General features: G+C 36.7%; 1 long non-coding RNA gene across 1 annotated transcript in view; it reads right to left on the bottom strand.

The window, feature by feature from the left end:
• The window catches only part of LOC106018797 (uncharacterized), a 34341-nt gene extending 16931 nt beyond the window's left edge, over positions 1-17410 (bottom strand). Inside the window, exons 1-3 of the long non-coding RNA XR_005262912.2 lie at positions 16874-17410; positions 920-1023; positions 670-773 (exon numbers count right to left, since the gene is read on the bottom strand). This is a non-coding gene — a long non-coding RNA (uncharacterized lncRNA). The remainder of the gene's footprint in view (positions 1-669; positions 774-919; positions 1024-16873) is intronic.
• Positions 17411-18398: the final 988 nt, after the last annotated feature.

Genomic DNA, 18398 nt, shown 5'->3' with positions numbered 1-18398 from the left:
GGGAAAACAAACAAACAACAAAAAAAAGTAGCTTTGATCTGTTTTCTATTTTTCTTAAGCTAATTTACACTACCATTTTACCATCAAAAGTTCATGTTTTAATATTTTTATTTTGTACTGCTTTTTGTAGCAGGTGGGTTTATTTAGCATAATTTTAGGTAAATCTGGGGTTGTCCCACTGAATGGTAAAGCCATTATCAACATCATAAACATCATAAAGAAACAGATAAGTTTGTCCTTATATTTAAAATATGGTATTGTTCAAATACATAAACCACAGTAATTCTCTTATGAGAATTACTGTGGTTTATGAGAAAGGATTTTGAAGCTTTCACCTTGAAGTCTGAGATCAAAATGAAATATATTAGAAGGTCCAAAGGTAGAAAAGAGATATGTAGAGATATGCCTTGCATTTCATGAAATTCAGTTACTACATTTAGTAAAAATTACATAGATTTTCTCATAATATGCTGTATATATATCATAATGACAAACTGTACATTTTGTCTCATCTTAAGAATGAAGGTGTATGTATCTTGGATAAATATAGCTAAGAAATACTTTGGTTTCCTTAAAAACATGAATGTTCTTTGAAAATTTCAGTTTAAACCTTAACTAAGCATTTGAATGCAATACTGACAATTTATCCAGAGAATAACCAGTACCCACTGAAGACATAATACTCCTCCTCTTGCAGACAGGTCTCCTGCAGACAGGAATTGTTAACCCACACCCGTGCTTGAATCAAAATTTCATGCCTGAGCAGTCAGCATCTGAAATATGACAGGGAGAGAGGAGAAAAAACCTCAGCCTGCCCTAACATTTAGAGTCAATTTAAACTTCACTTGACCTACCTCATCAACTCAGCAGGTATCAGCTGTTTGGCCAGCTGATTCCCAAACCGCATATCCCATTTTACCTTTCAGTGCTCTTATGAGGTTTGTGCAATTCAGAGTTGCTGTTGTCCTTTATAGCTATCAGGGCAGATGGAATTCAGGAAATGCAAAGTGCTTTAACATATACCTGTAATAAGTAAAAAATGCTTATATTATTGGAAGTGATTCCAACATGGTCAGTATTGGTTCATTAACATTTTTTATTCAACATTACCATAAGTTAGAGATTAAAATTCTAAGAACTATTTGACCTAGACAAACCCTCTGATCTCAAACTTCCTATCTGCTGGAGTAGTTCTACATCCCACACCTTTCTTTCCTGAGAACAGGAATTCATCACTGTGCTGACAAGTGATTCTGGGAGTGGCAGACCCTAAATAGTGGTTTTCTATAGATTTATGTCTCACAGTGATTCCTCTAGTGTACAAGATAATCAAACTTTTTCATTACTGAAGTGTTCACAGTACCTCATATCTGATACTCAGTAAGAAGTAAAACACTGAGATATCTCTTCTCTATTTTAAGAGGGTTTGAAGAAACTCCTTCCCTTAGGAAAACTTGTGAGATTTCAGAAACAAGTGATTGTCATTTAATCTCAGTCCAAAAATAAAAATTAATTAAAAAAAATAATAAAATAAAATGTCTTGCTGAAATTCACAGACATGGTGCTTTAAGAACTAGAACTTTCACAAATTCAGCAAGAGGAAGGAAGGAAGGGAGGAAGGGAGGAAGGGGAAAAAAAAGAGAGAAAGAGAGAAGGGAAACAAATGCTCCGATATACAGAAATCACATAAGATTTTTTTTAAAGTGTGCAAAGAAGAGATCAGACTGGATTGAAAAATCACACTAGGTTAACAGTGAAAATAAATTAAAAGCATAAAAGGAATGGAAAAAAAGGATAGCAATGCTACTAAATGCAAATTAAGAGCTACAAATTGAAGAAAATCAGTAGGGTAAGCAGAGGGACATAAGAAAAATATACTAGAAACCACAAAGTAATATGAGGAGGGTGTTTGGAAAATATATTAAAAATAATAATAATCCTCATAAATACATTAATATATTCCTCAACAGAAAGAGCAGCTAAAACCAAGAAACACTGATCATTTCTGCTGTATGCTGGAAAAAAAAAAAGGTAGGAGGGAAAAGCCAAGTCATCAATCATAAGAACATAAATAAATAAATAAATAAATAAATAAAATTTAAAAAAGCAGCTTTCAATATTTTTGTAAGAAATATTTCTCTAGTAAACTAATTTTAATTATCTCTAATACTTTCACAGTATCAGTTTCACTGTAGCTTTTAGCAACAGTTAATCTTATTAAGGGTATTTCAAATCACAATCTCCTTAGAAAATGATCTGAAATGACCCTGAGACTGTGGACTTTAAGGGAAGTGGGTAAGACTGACAGAATTACAATCCTGGACTTCAGAAAAGCAAGTTTTAGCCTCCTCAAGGACCTGCTTAGCAGCATCCCATGGGAAACTATCTCAGAAAGAAAAGTGGCATGGGAGAGCTGGCTGATTTTCAAGGACAGTCTTTTGTGACCACAGGAATGGCCCTTTTCAGTGTGCAGGAGGGCAAGGAAGCATGGCAAAAAGCCAGCATGGCTGAACATCGAGCTTCTGTATGAGCTTAGATGGAGAGTGGAGGCACACAGAAAATGGACACGAGTACAAAGACATTGCCTGCACATGTAGGAATGGAGTCAGGGAAAACATAGCTCACCTGGAACTGAAAGTAACAAGACAACTAGAAAAGCAAAAACAAATGTGTATACATCAGTAGCAAAAGAAAAGATAGTAACAATGTGATAGAAAACAGTTCAATACAATTTAACCTATCTGAACATGCACAAGTCCCAGGTACCAAAAGTGGTGTTTAAAGAGCTGGCCAATGTCAATGCAAGTCAACTCTCTACTGTCTTTGAAAAGTGACATCAAGGAAATGTTCCTGATACTGGAAAGAGGTAAAGGCCACAACTATCTTCAAGGAAAACAGAAATGTCAATCCAGATTACTACAGGCTGGTCAGCTTTACCTCAGTGTCTGGGAAGTCTATGGAAACAAATCCTCCTAAAAGACACTTTTTACACATGAAAGACAAGAAGGTAATTGAAAGCAGCTGGTATAGGTGTATCACGGGGATGTCATGCATGATCAACTTGTTTTTTATGACAAAGGGCATAGTGAATAAGGGCAGGGCAGTGAATGTGTATACCTTGAATTTAGAAAGGCCTTTGAGAGTCTCCTATAGTCTCTTTATCATCAAACTAGTGAAATATGGGCTGAACAAGGAGACCATGAAGTATATAGAAAAATTCCAAGACTTTTTGGACTGCCAAATTTGAGAGTGCTGTATATAGTGGTGCAAAGTCAGCACAAAGCCAATAACTACTGGGTCCCTCAGGAACCAGTACTGGGACCATTACTGTTTAAAGTGTTTATTAACAAGCTGGATGGTAGGACAGTGATATCACTTTTAGGCAGTTTGTAGTTTAAAATGTGGTGTGTGGGGGGAGGGAGAATCAATACGCTGTAGGGCAGAGTTGCTCTTCAGACTTCGATTGGCTGGAGAAATAGGCTGATCAGAACCTCAAACATTCAATTATATCAAGGGCAATGTTCAGTAAATGGCAGGAGTTACCCTTTGCAACACTAGTGGCTGGGGGCTGACTGCGTGAGCAAAAGTTCTGCAGGAAAGGATCTGGAAGTCCTAGTAGAAGATAGTTTGAACATGAGGCATCACTGTGACTTTGAAGCAAAGAAGGACAAAAACATGCATACTCTGGCTCTCCAGTACAAGTATGATGGTGCAATTCAGGAACAGATGCAGTGGAGGGTCACCATACTGGGATGGTCAAGGGCTGGAGAACGTGACAAATGAATCAACACCCAAACTGGAGTTGATTTTTTAATTCAGTGTATTAAATTATATTTCTTACTGAGAAGCTTTAGAAGATGGAAAACAGGAAGATTTTCCAATCTGGAAGAGACAGTCCTCTCTCTTAAATAGTTTATAGATTGAACTCAACATGGCAAAAGGAGAATACTAAAAGACTGAAGTGAGATGGTATGGAATGATGAAGCCCATAATAAAGGTAGATGATGCTTCCAGCTCATTTTATGTTTTGCTTATTTGGAGTATTCCTAGGAAGGTTAGAAATATTACCATCATAAATTCTACTCTCACTTCCACCATTGAAACTCTAATGCCTATTGTATATTTAAGTTAGTGAGAGCATTGTATCACCTTTATTCTCTTCTATAATTAATGTAATAAGTTTCCAAAAGTGGTATTTGCATAATTACGCATACAGAGCAACAAAGATAAATTAGCAAATGTCTAGCAGAAAAGTCTTCTCTATACACATCATTGCTCTAAACTGTTTGGCAGAACTAAATAGGAGTGTAGTAGTTCAGATGTTGTTTCAATGACAGGATCATCTAAATTCAGTGTAAATGTAATAGTTAGAGGAGTTATTTTGCATTTATGCTTGTATAGCTGGCAGCTGTACAAAATGACATTTAGAAAGGAATGACAGGCTTTACAGAAAAGTAAAGATGAGGAAAAAGAAGACTGTATGTACGTTCTACGTGGTGCAGGGGTTCAAAATCCTCAAGTACTTTGAAAAAAAAAAAAAAAAAAAAAAAGAAGAGAGAAAAAAAAATAAAAACCTATAGGACTTTTATAATTTTACTCTCCTTGAAGTTTACAAGTTTGCAAAAAACTCCGGTCAGACACCCGATGGGAGTTAAGTATGTAATCCTTTTTGGATGCTAATTCATTACAAAGTCATCTCAGAGGATTGGAGTGCTCAAGGTTACTTATTGTCGGCCACCAAAATGAAAAGCCGTATCTGGGAGCAACAATTTCCTCACAGATACTGCACTCCACTGATGCAGAGTCTTCTAGAAACATATTCTGCAATTCTTTTGGCATGAATTATTCCAGACCCTTCCAAATAAACTGTGAAATAACTTGTCAGTATTTCTGGACGCTTCAGAAAGTGATGGAAGAAGATGAGAACTGAAGTAATTTAGATTGCTTTATCACTAGTAAGACTGACTTACCCACGCATAAAACATTCATCCAAGTGTCAGTCATCCTACACATCCCTGCTAGAATTTCTGCATGTTAAAACTCAGATTATTTACTTGCCTTTTCATAAGGTTAGTATATGCTCCAGTGTGTACTGTGGCATTACAAGTGCAAATAATTTCATATGCAAATTAAATAATGACTAAATAACTCACCCTTTAAGCTCAGATCAATGATGTTGTTGCATAAATCATTAAATAGAAAACCTTATCATCCAGGTCAAATCAAATACATACTTGCAAGTCTGTGTAGATATACATATGCAAGTATATGGTGAATGAAATATTTTACAAAAATGGAACTATTCTTAGCCAAATATTTTTGCAAAAACTGCAAGCATAAGAATATGTATGTGATTAAATGCAGACATACTTGTCAGGCATACTATTGCCTCAAGCCAGCTCCTAGCCAGAGACCTCAAATTGTATCAAACATAGTACTACATCTAAGCTAGTAAGTCCACCAATTGCATATAGTTAAGAGCAGGCTAGCTTGCAGCATGGCTGAACTTGTATTATTTCCTAGAAATAATTTTGTAGCTATTCTATAAGAGTGAAGAGGCTGTGCTCAAAACCAGTGTAAGACACTGCAGTGCAATTGAACTGAATTTTCACAAAATATCAAAGAATACCAACAGGTTAATCTGGTGTGCCATGCTGCACTGAAATCAAGAATCTGGAACAATGTCAGAGATTCTCAGTTAAAAGGGTTACCGTATGAAAACAAGAAAAGATGGAAAATAAAATATTTTCACAAGTGCAAGTATAGTGGAATATGTCAGTTATCTGTACTGAAAATAGTTTTGTTAGAAAAAAATAAATTATCAAAAATGAGTAAAACTGAGATATTTCATTGCCTCAAAACATGTTTATACATAAAGACTGCATGAAGTTACAATATTCTACTGCTTCTCTTACATACACACACCTTAATAGAAGATAGTAGGGTGAATTTGACTTCCAATTTTGATATTTAGAGGCAGGATTTGAAGAGCGTTTCCCTTTTTTATGTCAAAATGTTACCATAATAAGCAGCAAGTTGGTAAAATTATTTGCAAATAATGAAAAGATACACACTACTTTTGTATTCAAAACTTTTGTATTCAAGGTTTTTCTGTCTCTAGTTCTTCTTCTCTTATCTTGTGAGCTGTTTAACCAAATCTGCAATTGAAGCAATTGCAATTCAAGGTGAATACTGTTTCAGTTCACAGTACTTGGAAATCTGTTGGTTACCTTTGTTGTATTCATTTTGTATGTGATTGTCTGAACTCAGTAATGGTCACACACATGCCTCTTTATCAACACACATATATGAGAAGAAAAATATATGACTACATGCATCACAATTCTAATATACAAGATTGTTACCCAAGAACTGCAATTATTTATCAATATACCAGTAATATTCTCATGGAAAGAAAGAGAGAAAGAGAGAAAGAGAGAGAGAAAGAGAGAAAGAGAGAAAGAAAGAGAGAAAGAAAGAGAGAAAAAGAGAAAGAGAGAGAGAGAGAGAGAGAGAGAGAGAAAGAAAGAAAGAAAGAAAGAAAGAAAGAAAGAAAGAAAGAAAGAAAGAAAGAAAGAAAGAAAGAAAGAAAGAAAGAAAGAAAGAAAAAGAGCTTTCAAAACCACACTTAGTTATGCACATAATTGAATGAGTAAATTCTTCCATTTAATACATTTCTGTAACCTTAAATTTGTTTTTCTACTTTGAAAAGCTGGTGCATATCATTAAATCATTTTTATTCCCTGAAGATTGACACCATTTCATTTACTTTTTTAAAAGTCTTTTTTTTTAAGTTTAGTATTCCACTCACTGAAGCTCTTTCAACTTCTAAATGTTAGGATGAATTGCTAGGAAAAAAGAAAAACACAAAACTCTGAAAATTATGTTAATGTTTATAAATTAATTTACATAATTCATAGGGGAAAAATTTCTTTATTAGCATCTTCACAGAGAGAAGAAATGCCTCATTAATTTTAAATACATCAGACTGAAAATGCTATCCATGTCAGATAGAATAATGACTGACATTACAGACAGCACAATAAACTGCACAAAAAAATACAATCATCCATTAGTCACTGTCACGTGAATTTATACTCATATGTGTAAGTATACATGGTTATTGGTAATGTGAAAGCTTTGAAAAGTAGAAATCTTATGATTAACCATGCTGTAGGGGAGGAGAGAGATAAAGGAGAACGGGGATTTGGAAAGTCATATAGAGACATATGAAATACTGACTTTTACATATCTTTTAAATAATAGATGCTGTCATGCATTCACTGCTTTCCCTTGGTCCACACACCTAGGCATCTCTTTACAAAAAGCCATCAGGCTGGTCAGCCTTGATTTTTCCTTGGTAAATCCATCCTGGCCTATTCAATTTTATACCTTTTTCTTGTTTGTGGAAATTACTTAATGTGACTACAATGCTACATTACATTACTAGTTTCAGTCTGTTAAGTTTATCTAGCTGTCTTATATAATTTTTAAAATCTGGTCATTTTACAAGTGTGTTTTTCATGAAGTTTGTAGAATCATAGAATGGCTTGGATTGGAAGGGAACTTAAAGATCGTCTAGTTCCAATCCCCCTGCCATGGGCAGGGATGCCACCCACTAGATCAGGTTGCTCAAAGACCCATCCAGCCTGGCCTTGAACACAGATGGGGCATAGGAGAGGTGCTCCAGCCCCATCTTTGTGGCCCTCCTCTGGAGCCACTCTTGATCAAGAAGGATCAACAACCTTCTTGCGCTGAGGGCTCCAGATCTGGATTCACCGGTCCAGGTGGGCTTCACAAAGGCAAAGCAGAGGGAGCAATCAACTCCCTTGACCTTCTATCAACTTCTTTGTTGATACAGCCAAGGATGCAGTTGGCCTCCTGGACACAAAAGCTCACTTCTGGCTCATGTTAAGCTTTTCATCCACCAGAACTCCCAATTCTTTCTCAGCAGGTCTTCTCTCAATGACTTCTCCCAGTCTGTACTCATGTCTGGGATTACCCTGGCCCAGGTGCAGCACCTTGCACTTGACTTGTTGAACCTCAGTAGGTTCATGTGGACCCACTTCTCAAGCTTGTCCAGGTCCCTTTGGGTGGCATCCCTTCCCTACGTTGTATCAACTGCACCTCTCAGTTCGTGTCATCTAACTTGCTGAGGGTGCATTTGATCTCACTGTCTATGCCACTGAGAAAGATATTAAACAATGCTCTTCCTGAGACAGACTTCTGAGGGACACCACACACTATGAGCCTCCACCTGGACAAAGAGCCATTGACTATCACTCTCTGGGTGTGACCTCCCAGCCATTTCCTTATCCACCGAATGGTCCACCCTTCAAATCCATCTCTCTCCAATTTGGAGACTGGGATGTCATGTGGGACTGTGTCAAAGGCCTTACAGAACTCCAGGTAGATGACATCAGTCGGTCTTCCCTTGTCAACTGATGCAGTCACTCCAGCATAGAAGGCTACCAGATTGGTCAGGCATGATTTGCCCTTGGTGAAGTTGTGCTGTCTGTCTCAGATCACCTCCTTGTTTTGTGTGTGCCTTGACATTGCTTTCAGGAGGATCTTTTCCATGATCTTGCCAGCACAGAGGTGAGTCTCACTGTAGTTCCCTAGGTCCTTCTTTCTACCTTTTTTAAAAATGGGAGCAATGCTTCCCTTTTTCCAGTCACCAGGGACTTCACCTGACAGAACTTTTCAGATATGGTGGAGAGTGGAGTGGCAACTGCATCAGCCAGTTCCCTCAGGACCCTGGGATGCACATCATCAGGCTCCATAGATCTGTTCCTGTTCAGTTTCATCAGGTGGTCTCAAACCCACTCTTCACTTACAGTGGGAGGGACTTTTGTCCCTCGGCTCTCTCCTAGAAGTTCAGGTAAATGAGAGACATGGGAAGCCTGACAAGCAGTGAAGACTGAGGGAAAGAAGCTGATGAGCATCTCGGCTTTCTCCATGTCTGCCATTAACAGTTCTCTCTCCTCATCCATCAGAGGGGGTGCACTCTCCTTGGCCTTTCTTTTCTGAGGAATGTATCTATATAATCTTCTATATTCTGTATCTATAGAATCCCTCCTGTAGAATCCAAAGGATTCTTTGCATCCTTTTCCAAGCTCAGTTCTATCTGTGCCTTCGCTTTCCTGATCCCATCCTTACACATCCAGACAGCGTCCCTGTACTATTCCCAGGCCACACATCCCTGCTTCCTCTGCTTGTGCATTTCCTTCTTGTGCCTCAGTTTGACCAACAGGTCCTTGCTCAGTCATCCCGGTTTTCTGCTCTCCCTGCCTGCTATCATACACAGGGAGATGGAGAGTTCTTGTGTTCTAAGAAAAACAACCTTAAAGAGCTGCCAGATCTGTTCAATTCCCTTGTCCCTGAGGACAGTATTCCAGGGGATCTCATCCACTATGTCTTTAAATAGGTTAAAGTTCACTTTTTGGAAATTCAGGGTCCTGACTTTGTTCTTCATCAGGCCCATAGTCCTTGAGATCACAAACTCAACCAGGACATGGCCACTGCAGCCCAGACTCCCTCCAATCTCTTTAATAACATCTTTATTAAAGAGATTTAATAAATCTCTCTGTAACAACTCTTTAATGAGTTGTTACAGAAGAAGTTGTCCAATTGTTTTTTTTTTATTTCCTCTTATAAGAGGAGGAGGAGGAGGAGGAGGAGTAGAAGAAGAAGAAGAAGAAGAAGAAGAAGAAGAAAAGAAAAAAAAGAAAAAGAAAAAGAAAAAGAAAAAGAAAAAGAAAAAGAAAAAGAAAAAGAAAAAGAAAAAGAAAAAGAAAAAGAAAAAGAAAAAGAAAAAGAAAAAGAAAAAGAAAAAGAAAAAGAAAAAAAGCTGTCAACGTATCTGTTAAAGCACACCTCCACAACACCTTCTTGTAGTCCCTATGGAGGCTCGCTCATCTCATTCAATATTAGAAGTCACATTGTCTTACTTGATTTATTGCAATTTAAATAGAAGGTAAAAACATCAAGGTGGGTAAAAGAAAAACAACTGAGCATCTTGGATATGCGAAATACACTAATTCTCAAAGAAAAAAAAATCAAAAAGTAAAATAACACTTGTTGGGGGGAAAAATTCAGTACTACTTTGAAGTATGTTATACATGTTGAGTCTCTCCTTTGCAATAGACAAGTTACATTTGCTGTTTATAGTATGAGTCATTCTTTTTCTCTTGCCTCAATAACCTCAAAAAATAAACTTTACATAAAAAATAATAAATAGGTCAGCCAACCATTCAATTGATATGAAGGAACATCATATATTAAAAGATTTCTAACTACTGATTACTTGTAAATTGTTATCAGCTCAGGATTAGATACTATGCCTCCATTGTTCTAATAGCACTGATTATTACTTCTCTGTAAATATAGTTTTTAATGCCTGACCACCTAGGGTTTATTCAAAGAAACTTATACTGCTGCTGCACTTCTGTCATGTTACTCAAGTAAAACCTGCTACCAGACTAAGATAATGTACATAAATTTGAGAGAAAAGTATATCTGGTCATGTAAAGAAGTCTCAAATTCAGAAACAAGCCTTTCCTTTGTGACTTAACTTCCCATGGGACTCACAATTTATAAAAATGTTTTCGGTGTCTTTTTTTTTAAAAAAAAGAACACAATGCTGACATAAGTAGCATTCTTCCAGTCTCTAAGTTCCTGACAAGAAACAATAGTTTTTTCACACTAGTTATGTATGGAATACATATCAGCAACCCTAAATGGATATAAAGCACTGCATTCTACAATTAGTATATACTTTGAACTTATTTCACAGGAATTTGGGTGACTGTGAAATGATGAAATTAGTAGATTCCACAGATTCTATTAAAATATCTCTCTGCCCACTGGCAAAAATAGAAGAATTTCTTGCCCGACTTTCTTCTCCCATATTTCATTTTTCACACACTTTAAAGTAAAAATAACGTATGGCACATTCTATGAATATCTTGACATTCAGTTTACAATGTAAGTAAGTAAGGCAAGTAAGGAAATCTCCAAGATACTTTTTATCATAGCCATTTCTATCAGAAAACCACTATCCTCAAGTATTCCTAACTAGGGTGTTAAAATAAAAGATGGAAATTTATTTAAAGAAAAATTTATGGAAATTTATTTATTTAAATTTAATTACATTTATTTTATTTAATTAAAATATTTTTTTTAATTTATTTTTATTTATTTACTATTGAAAGAAGGAAAGAATTTCACTAACACTTCACTAACAGAAATATATGTTTGTGTGTAAATATATGTGTGTATAGATGTATATTGTCCTTACAAAAAATCTTTGAACTTTGCTCATGTTAATTTTAACACCATTTCATGGACAAAATGAGAGGCTGATTGGCTTGTAGTTCCCTATATCACACTTTTCCTTTTTGCCTTTCTATTGTCACTGGGAATTCCTTAAAGCTCTACACCATTTTTAAACTAGTGGAGATCTCTGACTCGATAAGCTTCCACTGCTGGTGGTTCCTTTATTTGAACACTGTGTTTAGGCACAAAGGTTTGGAGACCTTGCAATGAATCTAGAGGCAAAGAATAACCCTGCCTTATCTGCATCCTCTACATCACTAAGTGACTAGCCCACTTAGTCACATGTTCATATTTTCATTTATTCTTCTATTGCTCACATAGTATTAGAAGATGTTTTTATTGCCTTTGACATGAGTAAAAGATAAGTCACTCAAGGTCACTTCTTAATCTGAGGAACTCAGATGATATCTATTTACCATCAAGATATTTGAACTAAATTTTAAAAGTTCTGTGAATTATTTTGACAGATAGACAAACTGAATCCATAGCTAAAAGCTTAGGAATTCTTATCCATTTATTTGTTTAATTGATATGGAAGACTTTCAAAAGTTTTGTATAAGTAGGCATAGGAAGAAAAAAAGAAAAAGAAAGAAAAAGAAAAAAGGAAGTATAGACATTACCAACATTACCTAAATTTGTCATGTTGCAATTCATTTTTAATACACAAATTTTATTTCACATTTTAAAATGTGAATTTTTCCTCCATCTCTTACTGCAAATTTAAAAAATATACATTTTAAGTTTCATCATGTATAACCCTGTGTGACTTAAAGTGTTTATAGACCTGAATCCAACTGAATCCAAGACCTGTTAAACCAACATAGGTTTCTGGACCTGAATCCCACTTCAGGCCCCTGAATCCACTTCAGAGAATGTCAAATGGTGATGAATTAGTGATAAATGAATAATAAAATTATATAAAGTAGTTAAAAGGCCTTTAGCATATTGTGTCAATCTAAGACTTGGTTTAAAAACGAATACTTATCAAAGTACAGGTCTCACCAGAAAGATCAATCTGTTTGTATTGTTAATATTCCAAGGATCATCATCAAGAAAATCATTGGAATCTTTTTTGCTACAAGTTGCTTGTAGCTATTCAATTTCTAGTTGTCCCAAACCTTTTGAATCATGCAGTAGTCAATCATATGAACATATCTTTTCCAGTCCTTCAATTAATAAGCCTGTATTTTATATTCACATTTTATCAATAGGCAAATAGATATAACTTTGTCTAGGATCATATCTTAATATCAAATCTAAAGTTCAATGTTCTCAACATCTGAACTTGCTCAGATGTCTCTTAATAGACCCAAGTTAATGGGACATAGATGAAGTGTTATTAATTGACCAGATTTTTAAAACTTAAAAATTGACACAAAACTGCTTTTAACTAGTTTACTAGTGCTGTCCCTTCTCCAAGCACTATTTTAAGTGCCTTTTGTTAATTCCCATTTCATAAAATGATGGTTTTACTTAACGAAAACATAGTCACAGAATTCAGCCTTCTGAAAATTACAAATATATTGGTTTATTTTTAATCATCTTTGGCTTCCATTTAAACAGAGCTTGCAGACATGTGGTCATTAAAAATAAATAAATAAATAAATAAAAATAAAAATAAAAATAAAAATAATAAATCAGTTATTTTGACTAGTCCTAGAAGATATTTAAGAGTATTCAATCAAAAAATGTAGTTAGTGGCTTAGTTCATAGTTCACGACAGAGCACTTTGAATAGCTATTCAGATAAATGAATGGATGCATACTATCTTCCCTTTCTATGTTCATATAACAAGTTTTTGTAGTTTAACCCTAGTAAGAAGTGAAGCTCCACACAGCCACTCACTCACTCCCCACCCCAAGGGGGATGGGGGAGTGAATTGGAAAGGTAAACATGAGAAAACTGAGATAAAGACAGTTTAATTGGTAAAGCAAAAGCTGCACACAAAAGCAAAGCAAAAAATTGAATCCATTCATTATTTCCAATCAGAAGGCAGATGTTCAGCCATTTACAGGAAAGCAGGGCTCATCAAGTGTAACAGGTATTTGGGAAGACAAATGCCATCACTCCAAATGTCATGTTGTCCCCCCTTCTCTCTTTCCCCTCACCCTTTACTGCTGCACATGATGCCATAAGACATGGAATATCACAGAATCACAGAACCATAAAACGGTTTGGATTGGAAAGGACCTTATAGATCATCTAATTCCAACCCCCCTGCTATGGTGGGGTGGTTTTACCCTGCTGGCAGCTGAACTCCACCACAGCTGCTCTCTCACTCTGCCTCCTCAGAGGAAGAGGGAGAGAAAATATGATGGAATGGGCTCAGAGGGTGACATAAGGACATGGAGAGGAGATCACTCACCAGTTATCATCATAGGCAAAACAGATTCAGCATAGGGAGGTTAATGTAATTTATTGCCTATCACAAGCAGACTACTGCACTGAGAAAATAAAAGCAAATGAAAAACACCTTCCCACCTTCCTCCACCATCTACCACCTTCTACATCCACTCCCCAAGAGACACAGGGGAACAGGGAATGGGAGCTGCGATCAGTCCCTAACACTTCATCTCCACTGCTCCCTCACAGTCACTCTCTGCCTCTGCTCCATGTAGAGTCCCTCCCACAGGATGCCGTCCTTTCTAAACTGATCCTACGTGGGCTTCCCACAGGCAGCAGCTCTTCAAGAACTACTCTAACATGGGTCCGTACCATGGGGTCCATCTCCCAGGAGCAAACTGCTCCACCACGGGTCCCCCACGGATGGCAGGTCCCCCCAGACCCCTTGCCCCTGCGTGGGATCCTCTCCATGGGCTGCAGCTCCGGCCCAGGGCCTGCTCCTGTGGGGGCTCTCCATGGGCTTCAGCATCTTCCAGGCCACATCCACCTGCTCCACCAGGGGCCTCTCCACAAGCTGTGGATGTCCCATCCCCGGAAGTGTTTAAGGCTAGGCTAGATGGGGCTGTGAGCAACCTAGTCTGGTGGGAAGTGTCCCTGACCATATGTATTGGATTTACATGGCAAGGGTTTGGCAGCAAGGGGGCTGGAGGAGTGTCTTCTGTGAGCACAGCAGAGGAGCCGCTCCATGTCAGATCAGAGCCAGCTCCAGCCAGCTCCAACAGGGACCCACTGCTGTCCATAACTGAGCCAGTGAGTGATACTGGTTAGGCCTCTGGGAGATTGGATTTAAGAAAGGGAAAAAAATGCTGTGCAACAATTACTGGGAAAGAGGAGTGAGAAGCAGCCCTGTGGACACCAAGATCAGTGCAGAAGGAGGGCAGGAGGTGCTCAAGGCACTGGAGAATTTTCCATTGAGAGAGAATTTTCACTTTCTAGAAGTGGATTAAAAAGTGGATTAACAAAGTCTGACTGGACATCCCTGCAAAAGATGTGTCCTGCTCAGGGTGAATACTCTCCAAAGTGGAAAAAAAAGCAGAATGGTTAAGCATTTGGTGAGCACTTTGAGAAATAACATTCAAACAACAGCACCCAACAACTTACCCAATAAATGAGGACAAACAAAACAATTGCTATGAATGTTATTACTATAAAAATATTCTTTCTAAAGAGACTCCCCTGTCCCACTCCAATCTCTTTAGCGCTTGGTTTCAAAAAGAGAGTGTAGCAAGATGATCCTTTCTGGAAGACACAATTACTGTGCTTCTTAAACTATTAGCAAGTCTAAATATCAACTTAAAAAAAAAAAAAAAAAAAAAAAAAAAAAAAAAAGTAGGCATGACAAACTACTTGCTACAAAAGGAAACGTATGTCTTAAAAAAAAATAAAATAATAAGTTAACATGAGGCCTCTCCATGTAGTCATATTTGTCTGTAGCTTAAACACACTAATTTGTAGCTTCCTTAAAATGCAAGAACTAATTTGGTGAATGATGATGCTACTGTAAGTACTAGACCAGGAACAGATAATTACCCCATGGTACATGTGGTTGTTATGAGATAATTCTAACTCCTCTCTTGTGGAATACAACCTATGATATACTCTCTGATGCTGCACATCTCAGCCAGGTCATTACTCATTAAAAGTCCTAAATACCAACAGTCCTCCTTTAGGAGAAAACACATATAGCTAAGACAAGGAAATACTGAGAGTTAGACTGTTCTGTGCAAAGTAGGAATTGTCAGAATTTAAAAAGTGCCAGATTATCTATTACTTATTTGCTACTGAAACTCCCTCTGGGTATCCCAGCAATCCTTAGATTTAAAAAAGATGAAGAATCAAAACACTTCAGTTAAGAAATTACCATCCTTTATTGTTTTCTTTACATTTCAGTGTCCTCACTTTTATAGTGAGGACCCTGTTTACAAAGCTGTCTTTCCAAAGATAGTTCTTTGCTTTTAAAGTCTATGACTTATACAGTACTCATTTGTAAAAATAAACAAACATAATTACAATGTCAAATATAGATAAAAATATGCATAGAAAAATGAAAGTAATCTACAAGAAAACAGAGGTGTCCTTAAATGAGTAAGTTGATACTTTATTCAACTACTTAAGGTCAGGTTCTTTACAAACAATAAATTTGAACTTTTTTGACTAGGCTATGTTTGGTCAGACATACATTTCATTGTTCCTTTTTCCTGAGCAATAAGTATTTTTATTTGCACACGTTTTTCAAGTATAGTGTTTTTTTAGTTTTGCTTTGATTTGTTGATTTTTTTTAAGATAGAACATTCTTATCTCTTTTTTTTTTTTTCTTTTTTGTATGATAAAATACTACTGCCAGTAAAATTTAAATTTGTGCAAGATTTAAAAAAATGCACAAACAATGTTCAGGTAACTGGATTGATCTTTGTCTTTAATTGTTCCCATTCAGTTAATTATGACTCCAGCTGTCAAATCTGTTAATTTGTTAAGTCTCTGACAACACAGAAAGTTTGTCTCTTCTCAGATGATCAGAAGGGGAACATAAATCTAGCCTTTTCTAAACTGTTTTGCTGCACACAGAAATAATAGGTTGCCCTGCTGTGTTAGGGAAAATGAAAGCTGGGAATTTCTGTCCTAGATTTCTGCCCAGCTGAGGGGCGATCACATTCTAACCAGCCTTTTCTATCAGTTAAGTGGGGCAATCTCCAGGCAACGTATAATGAACTTTTGACAGCACTGTCTGTCAAAAACTGATTCAATCTGAGTACAGGATAAGATGCTGATTTATGAACCCCATAAGAAAGGCACTCAGACTTTGTGAATTACCATTTAAAATTCTATTTATAAGAATTAACACTATTAAAAATAATAATAATAATAAAAAAAAAAAAAAAGAAAAAAAAAAAAAAGAGAGAGAAAGAGTAGATAATACAGATATTCCTAATGTCCTGCCAAATGCTGATAACCCAGAGTTGTGCAGTATCAAACGGGTCTCTGATCACAGTGCATCATGCCATGCAGGTCCCATCCATGGGATGGTTACCTTTTATAGTCATTCATGATCTTATAGGATTTATAAGCACTGTCACTATAAGGATTTATATAGCACTGTCAGATAAAGGCAAGGCTATGCTGATGGTGTACTCACCTGGACTGAGTGGGAGCTGCCAGCAGGTTCTCCGTGACAAAGAGATGGCTGGGCTAGCCCGGTGCCCATGGGGCGAACACAGCACAGTGCAGGCCTGAAGACCATTGCGTAGGTGCAGCACAACGTGGCACAGCACAGGCTTGAAGTTTAGCTGCGCTATGGGTCACACACTCTTTGAAGTACAGTGATCTTCCAATCAAGATAGCTACAGCCCATACCTCTGAAATCCTTCGGTGGAAAGGGACTGTGCCCAGCTTACAAATTTTAGAGCTGTTCAGGGAGTATTCTGACCAATATTATGGTCACCACTGATCCCATTTCCAAAGAACTTAGGACCTCATTTGCACCCCAGCACTGTTAATCTATTTCTACTTGAGTCAAAGGGTTGCTCTTCAAGCAGAGAGATATTTACAGGTTATCAACATGCAAATCTGCAATTATTGCCAGCATTATATGCATTCCAAACTGCATCTTGAAACTAGCTGTGAGTAGCTAGTCATTGTCTTAAAACTGATGTAAATCCTAGAAAACAGAACTTGCTTCTGAAGGCATATAGTCAGCCTTTGGTCAAAGACAACAGCATGTGCCAAGTATTCAAGTCAGTACTGCCTGAATTCACCACACACACACATATGGAACTTGCAATATGGTTTTTGAAAGCTTTCAGAGAATTGAGCTCTGCAATTAACTGACACATATGGACAAGATTGCTCTGTATTATGAAATACTGTGGAACAGCTTTTTTTTTTGATCATCTAACCATACATAATACACACACATACACAAACCATAAGTAGGTTGTTTTGTTCAGTACTTAGAACATGTCAGACATTCTAGCTAAAAAATAATAATAAATTGATGCATGGTCTGTGTTTGTAACTTCTGGAATTTTGAATTAGCCTGTGAAAGGTCAACATAATAATTAAAGCTGTAATTATATGTGGAAAACTATAATCAGGCTTTTTCTAAGTTAAAAGGCCTACTGAAAAGCAAATTAAAGCCCTGGTACTGGATGAAGCAATATATTTTTAGGAAAGCATCTCTATAAAACAGTCACATCCCATATTTTTCTATAGATTCATATTTACTTCAGTCCTTCCTCAGTGTTTTATCATTTGGGAATCGGTATATAAATGGAAAGTGAGTTATATATATTTTATATCATACTCATTCATATTCATTCTTCATCTGAAAGAGATTGATCTATAGAGTATGATATAAAATATAAGGCAAGCAGAATGCTATAGAAGAGACAAAACACTGACAATGTTACTTCATATCCACTTTCAAGATTTTAGTCTCCTTGCTCCCTTAAGACAGACAGTGTTTTTAACCTACTAGACAATCAGGAAACTCACATAATTGTCAAAGTATTTAATTTTTTTTTTCCCAGCCATTCTAAAGTCCAAAAGCAGAAAGTGTTAAGTAATCCCATTGAAATCATAAATGCCAGAGATGTTCCAGTCTGTCCATAGCCAGGTCCCACATTCCTTCAATGCTGTCTCTTAAGATGATTCTGAGAGCC

The sequence above is a fragment of the Anas platyrhynchos genome, chromosome 1 (genome assembly GCF_047663525.1).
Source record: "Anas platyrhynchos isolate ZD024472 breed Pekin duck chromosome 1, IASCAAS_PekinDuck_T2T, whole genome shotgun sequence".
In the NCBI taxonomy this organism is placed as follows: Eukaryota; Metazoa; Chordata; class Aves; order Anseriformes; family Anatidae; genus Anas; species Anas platyrhynchos.
The sequence above is the reverse complement of the archived record's forward strand: the minus strand, read 5'-3'. Positions and strand labels throughout refer to the sequence as shown.